The following is a 10,592-nucleotide window of genomic DNA, read 5'->3' as shown; positions in this document are numbered from 1 at the left end:
TTCGGAATTGGAAATATTTTTCCAAAAGAAATTCAAATATTTTCAAACACCCCTTTCATTTATTGAAATGGAAGAAGTCATGTCATCTTCTCTCTAGGGTTTTGTATTTGAAAAGACTTCGAATTCACGGAGATTAAAATGCAAAAGGTGAAAGTTTGGGAAAGTCCTTTTATTCCCTCTCATTTAACTTTCAAAAAGGTTCGAATTTCACTCAATCAATCACACAACAATTAAACAATCAATCAATCTATCTATTTATTATAACATTCCAAAATTTAGAATTTTGGGATGTTACATTTATTACTTGTTACCTTGGTGTTTTTATAATTTCAGATTACAAAAACCTATATCTACCATCCATATTGCACTTGTATCACCATCTCTTCGCCGAACTAGTGCACCTATACAATTTACCATTGTATTGGGTGTGTTGGGGACACAAGAGACTCTTTGTTATTTGGTTGCAGGGTTGTTTGAGAGATACCATCTTCAACCTACGCCTCCCACGGATTGATAAACCCTAGGTCATCCACTTGAGGGAAATTTGCTACTGTCCTACAAATCTATGCACTTGGAGGCCCAACAACGTCTACAAGAAGAAGGTTGCGTACTAGACATCAAGCTCTTTTCTGGCGCCGTTGCCGGGGAGGTTAGCGCTTGAAGGTATATCTTTAGATCTTGCAATCGAATCTAGTTTCTTGTTTTATCACTAGTTTAGTCTATAAAACAAAACTACAAAAAAATGGAATTGAGGATACCTCATATGCTTCATCTTTTTAATGTCTTTCATGAAAATAAGGATTCCGATAATTGTGCCAAAGTGTTAGAAGAAGAATGCATTAGAATGTTTGGCACTAAATATTTGAATGATGAGCATGATTGCAATGTTGTTAGTATGAATTCCTTGAATATCCATGGTACTAATGATGATTGCACTAGTCATGATGAAAATGTCTCTTATAAGCATGTCAACTTTTGTGGAGTGCATATAGTTTGCAAGTACACACCAAATAGGGAAGATAGATTTTGCAAGAGGCATAAGTATTTAGAAACCAAATGGTTGCAAGAAAGGCTAGATGTTTGTGCTGAAAATTTAAAATTTCTTTGCCATACTTGTGAACTTTGCAATGAACATGGTCATTTAAATCTCCAATGCAAATTGTTTCATGATCGTATCGTGTCCAAAAATTGTGATGATTTGATTTCCCTTGCACATCATAATGAACTTAGCTTGCTTTTGGGTTATGAAGAAATGAAACGTATAACTAAGCATATTCCAGAATATAACCTTGAGAAATTCCTCGATATTGATCTAGAAGAAATTTTTATGTATTGTGTGGTGAATTGCGTTGAAAATCCTTATATTGCCAATTACATAAAGAAAAGAAAACAAATAGAAGATGAAGAGAATACTAATGAATGGGAAGAGGCTTCCCAATATCCTCCTATTATTTCTTATGATGAATCAGGTAACGAGGAGGAGCCTTTTATTCAACCAATCTCATCAATAAGGAGCTCCAAAAAGAGGATTGAACCCACACATAATGTGAAGAATAAAAAGAAAAGACGGAGAAGTAAAGGTGAAAAGGTATCTCTCCCAAATGATGTTGCCCCTATTACTGATTGTGATGATAATTGCTACTCAAGATGGGAATGGGCTGACCCGGCCCTGGCCTTGGACCCGACCCTAGTGGCCTCAGGGCCAATATAGGAGGCCACGGGCCGACTGAGGGAGTCCTGGATTAGGGGGTGTTCGGGTAGCCGGACTATACCTTCAGCCGGACTCCAGGACTATGAAGATACAAGATTGAAGACTTCGTCCCCTGTCCGATGGGACTTTCCTTGGCGTGGAAGGCAAGCTTGGCGATGCGGATATTCAAGATCTCCTACCATTGTAACTGACTTTGTGTAACCCTAACCCTCTCCGGTGTCTATATAAACCAGAGGGTTTCAGTCCGTAGGACAACTTCATCATACAACAATCATACCATAGGCTAGCTTCTAGGGTTTAGCCTCCTTGATCTCGTGGTAGATCTACTCTTGTACTACCCATATCATCAATATTAATCGAGCAGGACGTAGGGTTTTACCTCCATCAAGAGGGCCCGAACCTGGGTAAAACATTGTGTCCCTTGTCTCCTGTTACCATCCGCCTAGACGCACAGTTCGGGACCCCCTACCCGAGATCCGCCGGTTTTGACACCGACAATGGTGCTTTCATTGAGAGTTCCTCTGTGACGTCACAATCAGGAAGGATGCCTCTTCCCGTCTTTAAAGACGGCGCCATTACTAAGGGAGCCTTGGCTGTCGGCCAAACTCTCCGGCTAGGCGGTTTTCTCAGGACCGCCTGTTCGGCCGTTGCACCGACGGTGACCTCTCGGGTCATCAAAAGCAATCTTCACGTCAGCTCGGAGCCCGTCGAGCAGTTAGATCCAATGGAGCTCTCTTCCGTAAACGAGCTCTTAGATCGCATCGCCGCCTTGGGGGTCACTACGGATTATGACCAAGTTGGCCTTAAACCCGATCTAAGAGAAATGAATTCTCCCCAAGTTACCCATCACGTTGCCGTGGTAGAGGCACAGTGCGACGACTCTTCATCTATCTTAAGGACTAGCTACATCCATATTCCCGATCCCTCCAAGCCGGATACCCGCGGAGGGGAGGATGTAACTCAAGACCTGAACTTAGAATCAGGCAACGGGCTAGATTCATTGGACAACATCCAAGAATCCAAACTTCAGAGTTCGGAAACTCCTTGGCCTCTGAGTCTTAGATTGGGTGAAGTTTCGGATTTAATTCCACCCACCCACCCAAACATAAGCGATCTATCCCAAATCAGGCAAAAGCCTGAAGAAACAATACATCATTACTGGGCAAGGGTCCTCCTGGTTATGAAAAGGATAAAGGACTGCCGCGAGGAAGACGCAATCTCAATCTTTTGCAATAATTGCATGGACAAGGGAATCCTCAACGCCACAGGTCGTCGTGATCTTACACGCTTCGCTGACTTGGCGTCCATAGTACAAAAGTACTGTGCGATGGAAAGCGCCCGGAAAACCGAAACTAAATTTTGGGACAATCCGGCCCTGAATAGAAGCCTCGTCCTAAATAAAAGGGTGCATCATCATCACACACCCGGGTTAAAAACCAAAAAACCAAAACCCTCTACAGGGCATGGAACCGTACTGGAGGGATGGCTTAATGGACCCTGTAAAATTCATAGTACAGAGGACGCCACACCAACTCATAGCCTTAGAGCATGTTGGATACTCTGGCAGGTGGACAAAAGGGGCGAAGATCTCCTAATTCCGGAGGCCGCAAAAAGCCACCTCAGGGACTCCAGTACAGTCTTAACAGTCTTCGAGACTTTCGCATCAAATAATATGCGAAAAAGAACACTCCGCAGCCTCGCCAAAGTCTATCAAGTAGCAACAATAAACCCATGGAGTGACACAGCTATTACTTTTAATGCCAGCGATGAACCTAAATTCCGAACAGCTCGAGCACCAGCCGCATTGGTACTCAGTCCTATAGTGGACGACTTTCGTCTCACCAAGGTACTCATGGACGGAGGCAGCGGATTGAACCTCATTTATGAGGAAACCCTTCAAAAAATGGAAATAGACTGGAACCGCATTGAGCGAAGCAGCACAACCTTTAGAGGAAAAATCCCTAGTCGGGAAGCGCGCTGTGCAGGAAAAATCACACTAGATGTGGTGTTCGGCACGCCGAATAATTATAGGTCCGAAGAGGTCACATTCCAAGTGGCCCCGTTCAGTAGCGGTACCACGCTCTGTTGGGGCGGGAAGCGTTTACAATCTTCCAAGCAATACCCCATTACGGGTACATGAAGCTCAAGATGCCCGGGCCGAACGGAATCATCACTCTCGCTAGTGATCTGGACATAGCACTCCGCGCCGAAAACAAGATAGCCGCATTGGCCCTTGAGGCACTGTCTGAAGCCCTAGCAGCTGAGGAACTGACTACGCTGCGCTTCACGGTAAACAGGGATGATGTGATACTCGACAAAAGATCCAAGTCCACCTCCTTTAAACCAGCGGATGAAATAGTCAAATTCCAGGTCCATCCAACGGACCCCAATAAAACTGCTTCCATCGGGGCACGATTAAACCTCGATGTAGACGCCGCACCGCGAGAATTCCTACGGGAGAACTGGGACATTTTTGCCTGGCACCCTTCAGACATGCCAGGAATCCCACGCAGGCTGGCCGAACACAGCTTAAATATCCTAAAAGGATTCAAACCTATCAAACAAGCCCTTCGGCGTTTCTCTAAGCCCAAGAGACAGGCAATGGGAGAGGATCTAGCCAAGCTATTGGAGGCCGAATTCATCAGAGATATAAAACATCCGTACTGGCTAGAAAACTTGGTGATGGTACCAAAGAAGGACAAATCCTGGCGCCTGTGCGTTGACTTCAAAGACCTTAACAAGGCTTTCCCAAAGGATCCCTTCCCCCTCCCCCGCATCGATCAAATTATCGACGCCACTGCAGGACACGATTCGTTGTGCTTCCTTGACGCATACTCCGGCTACCATCAAATCAAGATGGTCGAGTCAGACCAAGCCGCAACGGCATTCATCACCCCATATGGCCCATTCTGCTTCAACACAATGCCTTTCGGGCTCAAAAACGCCGACGCAACATATCAGCGCATGATTCAGACATGTTTGGCAAACCAGATCGGCAAAACAGTAGAGGCATACGTGGATGATGTGGTCGTAAAAACAAGACATGTCGAATCTCTAGTAGATGACTTGAGGCTTACATTTGACAACCTCCAAGCATATGACATCAAGCTAAATCCGGAAAAATGCGTTTTCGGCGTTCCAGCCGGAAAGCTCTTGGGCTTCATTGTATCCGGTAGAGGAATCGAAGCAAATCCAGCCAAGATCCGAGCTTTGTCACAATTGGATATCCCAAAGGACCTCAAACAAATACAAAAATTAACCGGATGCGTGGCGGCTTTAAGCCGCTGTAGCGACCAGACCTCAAACAGTCTGATCTCTGTGCTCCGGTGTCATCCCTGGATCAGGAATGCTGACACCACACAGTACTCGGAGGATTTATAGCAGAGTAGCAATCACACACTTATTACATCAAGTGTCTCAAAAGAGAACTTATTACAATAAATATGGCTTAAGGCCATCTAATTACGATAACAACGGAAGGCTTGGAAGATAAGTGAGTCCATCAACTCCAACGACATCACTGAGTATAGAACCATGACCTAAAAACTCCTTAATCGTCGTCTGAAAAGTCTGCAACATTAACGTTGCAGCCCGAAAACGGGTCAGCACATGGAATATGCTGGCAAGGTAACACATAGAGAGTAATGGAATGCAACAGCTATACTATATGCATATTTGACTGGTGGAAAGCTCTATGGTTACAGTTTTGCATAAAGCCAATTTTTCCCTACTTCAAAAGGAATAAATTTAATTAATATCATGGTGGTTGTTAAACATTGAGAATGGTTGACAGCATTCTCAATCCCAATTAAGCATCATCATTAACCCAACAACATTAATTTTAGAGTAACATGTTGAGATTCACATGATAATCCAGATACTAGATACTCAAGATGTCCATAACCGGGGACACGGCTAATCATGATTAGTTTGTTACACTCTGCAGAGGTTTGCGCACTTCTCCCCACAAGACTCGATCGCCTCCGTTGGATTTCTCGCACTACATGGTGTTTGAGAAACGGATGACCGAGACACAATCTTTCAGAAGTGCTAGCACCTTACGATGGATAGACCGGTACACCTACTTTCCCCTACATCTGCTAGTCTACCCTGTAAGAGTTCGCACGACTTAATCAACTATGCCAGAGCCCATAATGGCTTGTGGCTGCACACGGAAGTTTCTAGTTTGAAAAATCTCATGATCCCTTTGAGCCTGGGTGGCGGTCCAAAAGAAAACAGGCAGGTCCTGGAATACCCAGGTGCCTCAATCCACCCAGATGTGTGTTTAAGTTGCCACCTTAGATAAACCATTAATTATCAATCTCACATCTATCATGGATTTCACTCACCCAATCCACGTCTACTAGCATAGCATGGCATAATAAGCAAACGTAGAAGTAACTCCCAAAGGTTTGATAATAAACAGGTAATAAGTACTACCTCATCTACTTCCCATCCCATAGTTTAATTAGATCCTAATCATGCAATGTGTGAAGATTGATATAATGCAAAAAAACTGGGTTGTAGAAAAGGTATGATCAAAGTGTTACTTGCCTTGCTGATGATCCGCGAAACCTAACGATTCGAAGTAACAGGCGGCGCACTCTGGGTACTCTATCGCAGGCAAACAAACAAGCATACAATAAGTACTCATCTAATGCACAGGTAAAACTCAAATAAGAGATCTAACCAGAAGGTTCAACTTAAGAACTCCGATTGGCAAAAGGAATCAAATCGAACGAAGCAAAGGAAGTCAAACGGCGAAAGAAAACAACTTCATTCTAGTAATCTGAACCTAAGTCAAATTTTACAGTAGCAAAAACTTGTTTAAGTTGATTATTCGGATAGAGGGTTTCGAGAAGAAACTCCAGGCGCTTGAATCGTCTGATTCCGATAAACGAGCAAAAGAAAAACTAAAACGAAAATCGGATCAGAAATCGCGATCAGAAAATAAGCGCAGAAAAATCCAACGAAAAAGAAAAACGACGAACGGATTTTTTTTAAACGGCACAGATTTCGAGGTGCGGCGAACCTCGGGCGACGCGCGGCTCCGGCGGATCGGCGGCGGGGCGGCGGCGGCTGGCGGCGGTGGCGGCTGGCGGCGGCTGGTGGCTAGGGTTAGGGTTCGGCTAGGGTTTCAGGGCGGCTGGGCCTTCAGGCTGGCTTGCCCCGGCTTATAAAGGTGTCCCGATGTTTCGATGAGATGGTGGCTATCGTTTTCTGTGGGAGTCGACCTTGACGATCCGACTACGATCGTGCGAGACGTCGCGCCTTAGCAATCGCTAAACCAACTTCCGAGGGGTTATTGACCACGCCGGAGCACGATCAACCTGACCACGAGGGCCTGTTTCCTGCGAGCAAACGAAGAACAAGCAAGAAACTGAGATTGCAATCTGGATATTGCGAATATAAGATGAAAGCTTTATTGATCAAGGTGGGGTTCTGTGACGTCTTGGTCTGGTCGTTGGACACAAACGAAGTACGTGAAGTTGCAGCTATGGCGAACTTTTAATCTAAACAAAACCCCAGTCTAAACGACGCCCTAAGGGCTGTATATATGGAGGAAGAGAGGGGAATTTCGTGGCCCTTGAGGGTGGGGTCCGAAACCAACCCTAACTCTTGTTTCCCCACACATACGGACTCTAAAAATAGCCTATACTTAAGTATTTCGAAATTACATGGGCCTGGCCCATTAATAAGGTGACGCAGCACCTAGAATAGCCTATGGACGAATATTATGAAGTGGCATCTTGTATATTTCGTCCAAGGCTTCATGCACTCCTTATGGCGGCTTCAAAGTCCTGAAATCATCACTTGTAACTCCGCTCTTGATCCCCTTGCGCATGCCATCAACTCCATTCGTGTTCTTGCTCCAATGTTCATCCTTCTCCAAGCTAGGCCCTTCATTTGTAAGCAAAACAAATGTATCCAATTTAGGCAGCATCATAATCTCATGAACATTAGAATCATTACCAAGAAACGAAAGTACCTGGTAATTTAATTGGCGTGCGCGAGCTCTAGTAATTGGTCCGGTATATGTAACAGTAGGGGCTGTGGGTGTAACAATGGTATTGATGTCCTCATCACCATGCTAGCCAAGTTATTGCAGCTCCCTCCATCTATGATCACGCGAACAGAACGTTCCTTCACAACTCCCTTTGTATGGAACAAATTATGCCTCTGATTTTGCTCAGCTTGTGTAACCTGCACACTCAAAACACGTTGAGCAACTAAACATTCATACCTGTCAGCATCTTCAGGAGCCATGTATTGCGTCTCATGATCAGAATCGTCTCCACCGTGTTCGTCACGTGTAATAAGAGCCAAAGTCTCCTCATCATAGTCACTAGCGGACTCATACCCACCATCCTCAGTAACAATCATCACACGCTTAGATGGGCATTCTCTCGCATAATGACCTCCACCCTTGCAACGTCGACAAATAATATCATGTGTTTGCCCTGTTGATGCCATGGATGAAGAAGAGCTCTTTGCAGGCCCAGAAGGTGTGCTCTTGGCAGATAGTGGTGATTGTGCCTGCTTTATTGTATCACGGTTGGAGGTGGCAGCCGACGGAGGCGCCGGTGTAGTAGAACGTGTGGAAGTAGATGATGCACGTGGTGTCCATGAAGAAGGTCGACCTGTAGAAAAGTTAGTCCGCGCCAATGCCTGTCGATCCTGCACTTCACGTTCAGCTTTACAAGCAAGATGGAATAAACGAGTGATATTAGTATACTCCTTATACTCTAGAATCGTCTGAATCTCTCTATTTAATCCACCCATAAAACGTGCAAGCATAGCTTCATTCTCCTCAACAATACCACATCTAATCATGCCAGTTTGTAATTCCTGATAATATTCTTCTACAGAATTTTTTCCCTGTCTTAAGCGCTGCAATTTTTGAAGTAATTCACGTTGATAATATGGTGGAACCCAACGAGTACGCATAGCAGTTTTCAAAGCAGCCCAAGTAGCAGGAATGGGATATAATCTACAATGCTCAGACCACCAAACACATGCAAAACTAGTGAATGCACAAACAGCAGCAGGAACACGTCTCTCCGCGGGATATTGTAAACATGTAAATCGTTGTTCAGTTTCTAACTCCCAAGTAAGATATATATCAGGAACATATCTACCCTCAAATGGTGGAATATTCAATTTTAGTTTAGGGAGATGGTCATGATCTCGTACCTGAGGGTGAGCTCTACCATTGCCATTATTTGCATGTGGACGACCTGATGGTTGCTGTGCTGGTGGTGGCACGTAGTTCTGATTTTGATCAACCTCATCCTCGTAATCGCCAGCAAAATCATCCTCCTCCGCATCAGCAGCAGGAGCCACAGAAGTAGCAACAGCAGCACCAACAGTTTGGCCAGGTGCAAGAGGGATACGGCTCGCTCGGCGGAGGGCTGTTTCACGATGTGTAGGTAGTCGTCGTTGTTGTTGTTGTAGAGGTGCGTTAGGTGCAGCCGGTGGTGGTGGTGGAAGACGCGCGAGCAATTCATTAAACCTGTCATCGAGCTTTGTTTCGAACGTCTTCTCCATGTCATCTATCTTCTCCATGGCCTCTTCAAATCTGTTTAGCACATCCTGCACCTGTCCATTCATCATTTGCTGAAATTTATCATGCAACTCCTGATTCGTCATGTTCTCCCAGTCAGTCTCGTCGGCTTGTGATCCTGCCATGGTTAGCAACAATAGAAAACACACAAGAATATGATCCTATAGAATACTAACAAGAGGTGGTGGTGGCGGGGGTCACAAATCCGTCAAGCAAATCTCAAATTCTTACCAGTTCTTACCCAACAGCAGGCGGTGATCGGCAACCGTTGTAGTCAAAACTCTCAAAAGCTTGGATAGAGCGATTGCCAGGGAGAGTCAAACGCACGACGTAGAGGTATGTGGAGCTGGGAAGGCTTATAGTATGGTAGCAAAAAGGGTCAGCAATAATCAATTCAGAGATGCAAAGTTGAATAAACGCTCAACGACGGTACTGTGCTGGTCCTAGGCTAGACCGTGCTAGAGACGCGAGCCTAGAACACTAACAAAATCACGGCGCTGCACGTAAATAAGGGAAAAGCACACTCTGGAACTTTTTTTTCGCTTTTTTTTTGCGCTCCTCTTTTTTTTTTTGCGCTCCTCTTTTTTTTTGCGCTCCTCTTTTTTTTTTGCGAAAAATTACTATAATGGCGAGTGTCTCAAAACTCTTCCCTCGTCAAACTGATAGGATGGGCACGAAATTTTTTTTTCACTTTTTTTTTCGGAAATCAGGGCAGCGACGACGAAAAAGTGCGACAAAAAATCACGATGATGGCACGTGGCTCAAAAGACTCAGAAAAGCCTAAAAATAGGATAGGGAAAAAATATTTTTGCCCGTGAAAATTTTGGCCTAAAAACTGCCCGGGGGTCTCCAGACTCTTTTTTTTTTCCCGAGACCTACGCAGGCAAGGAAACACGAATCGGAATTTGAGATTGATCTCAAAAACAAACCTAATATGAGAAGAACTCGGATTGGTGGTGGATATATGGTGGTGGTATATGGCAGCGGTGGTGGTATATGGTAGCGGTGGTGGTATATGGATAGAGATTGATGGTGGTATATGGATACGGATTGGTGGTGGTATATGGATATGGATTCAGAGCGGTGGCGGATAAGCAAAAGTGGTAGATGGGCGATGATGATGGTGCGGCGGCGGCGTGACAACTTGTGACCAGAACTCGAAACTCTAAAAGACTAGACTCTAAGACCAGCAACTTGACACGACGATGCAACCGCAAATTCAACAAAGCAAAAACCCTAAAAAGATTATGCAAAGGCTCAGATTGGTTCGGATATGATGAACTAACCCTAATTTTTTTTTGTGTGGCTTTTTCGTGG

Source organism: Triticum urartu, chromosome 2 (genome assembly GCF_003073215.2).
Source record: "Triticum urartu cultivar G1812 chromosome 2, Tu2.1, whole genome shotgun sequence".
Taxonomy (NCBI): Eukaryota; Viridiplantae; Streptophyta; class Magnoliopsida; order Poales; family Poaceae; genus Triticum; species Triticum urartu.
The sequence above is the reverse complement of the archived record's forward strand: the minus strand, read 5'-3'. Positions refer to the sequence as shown.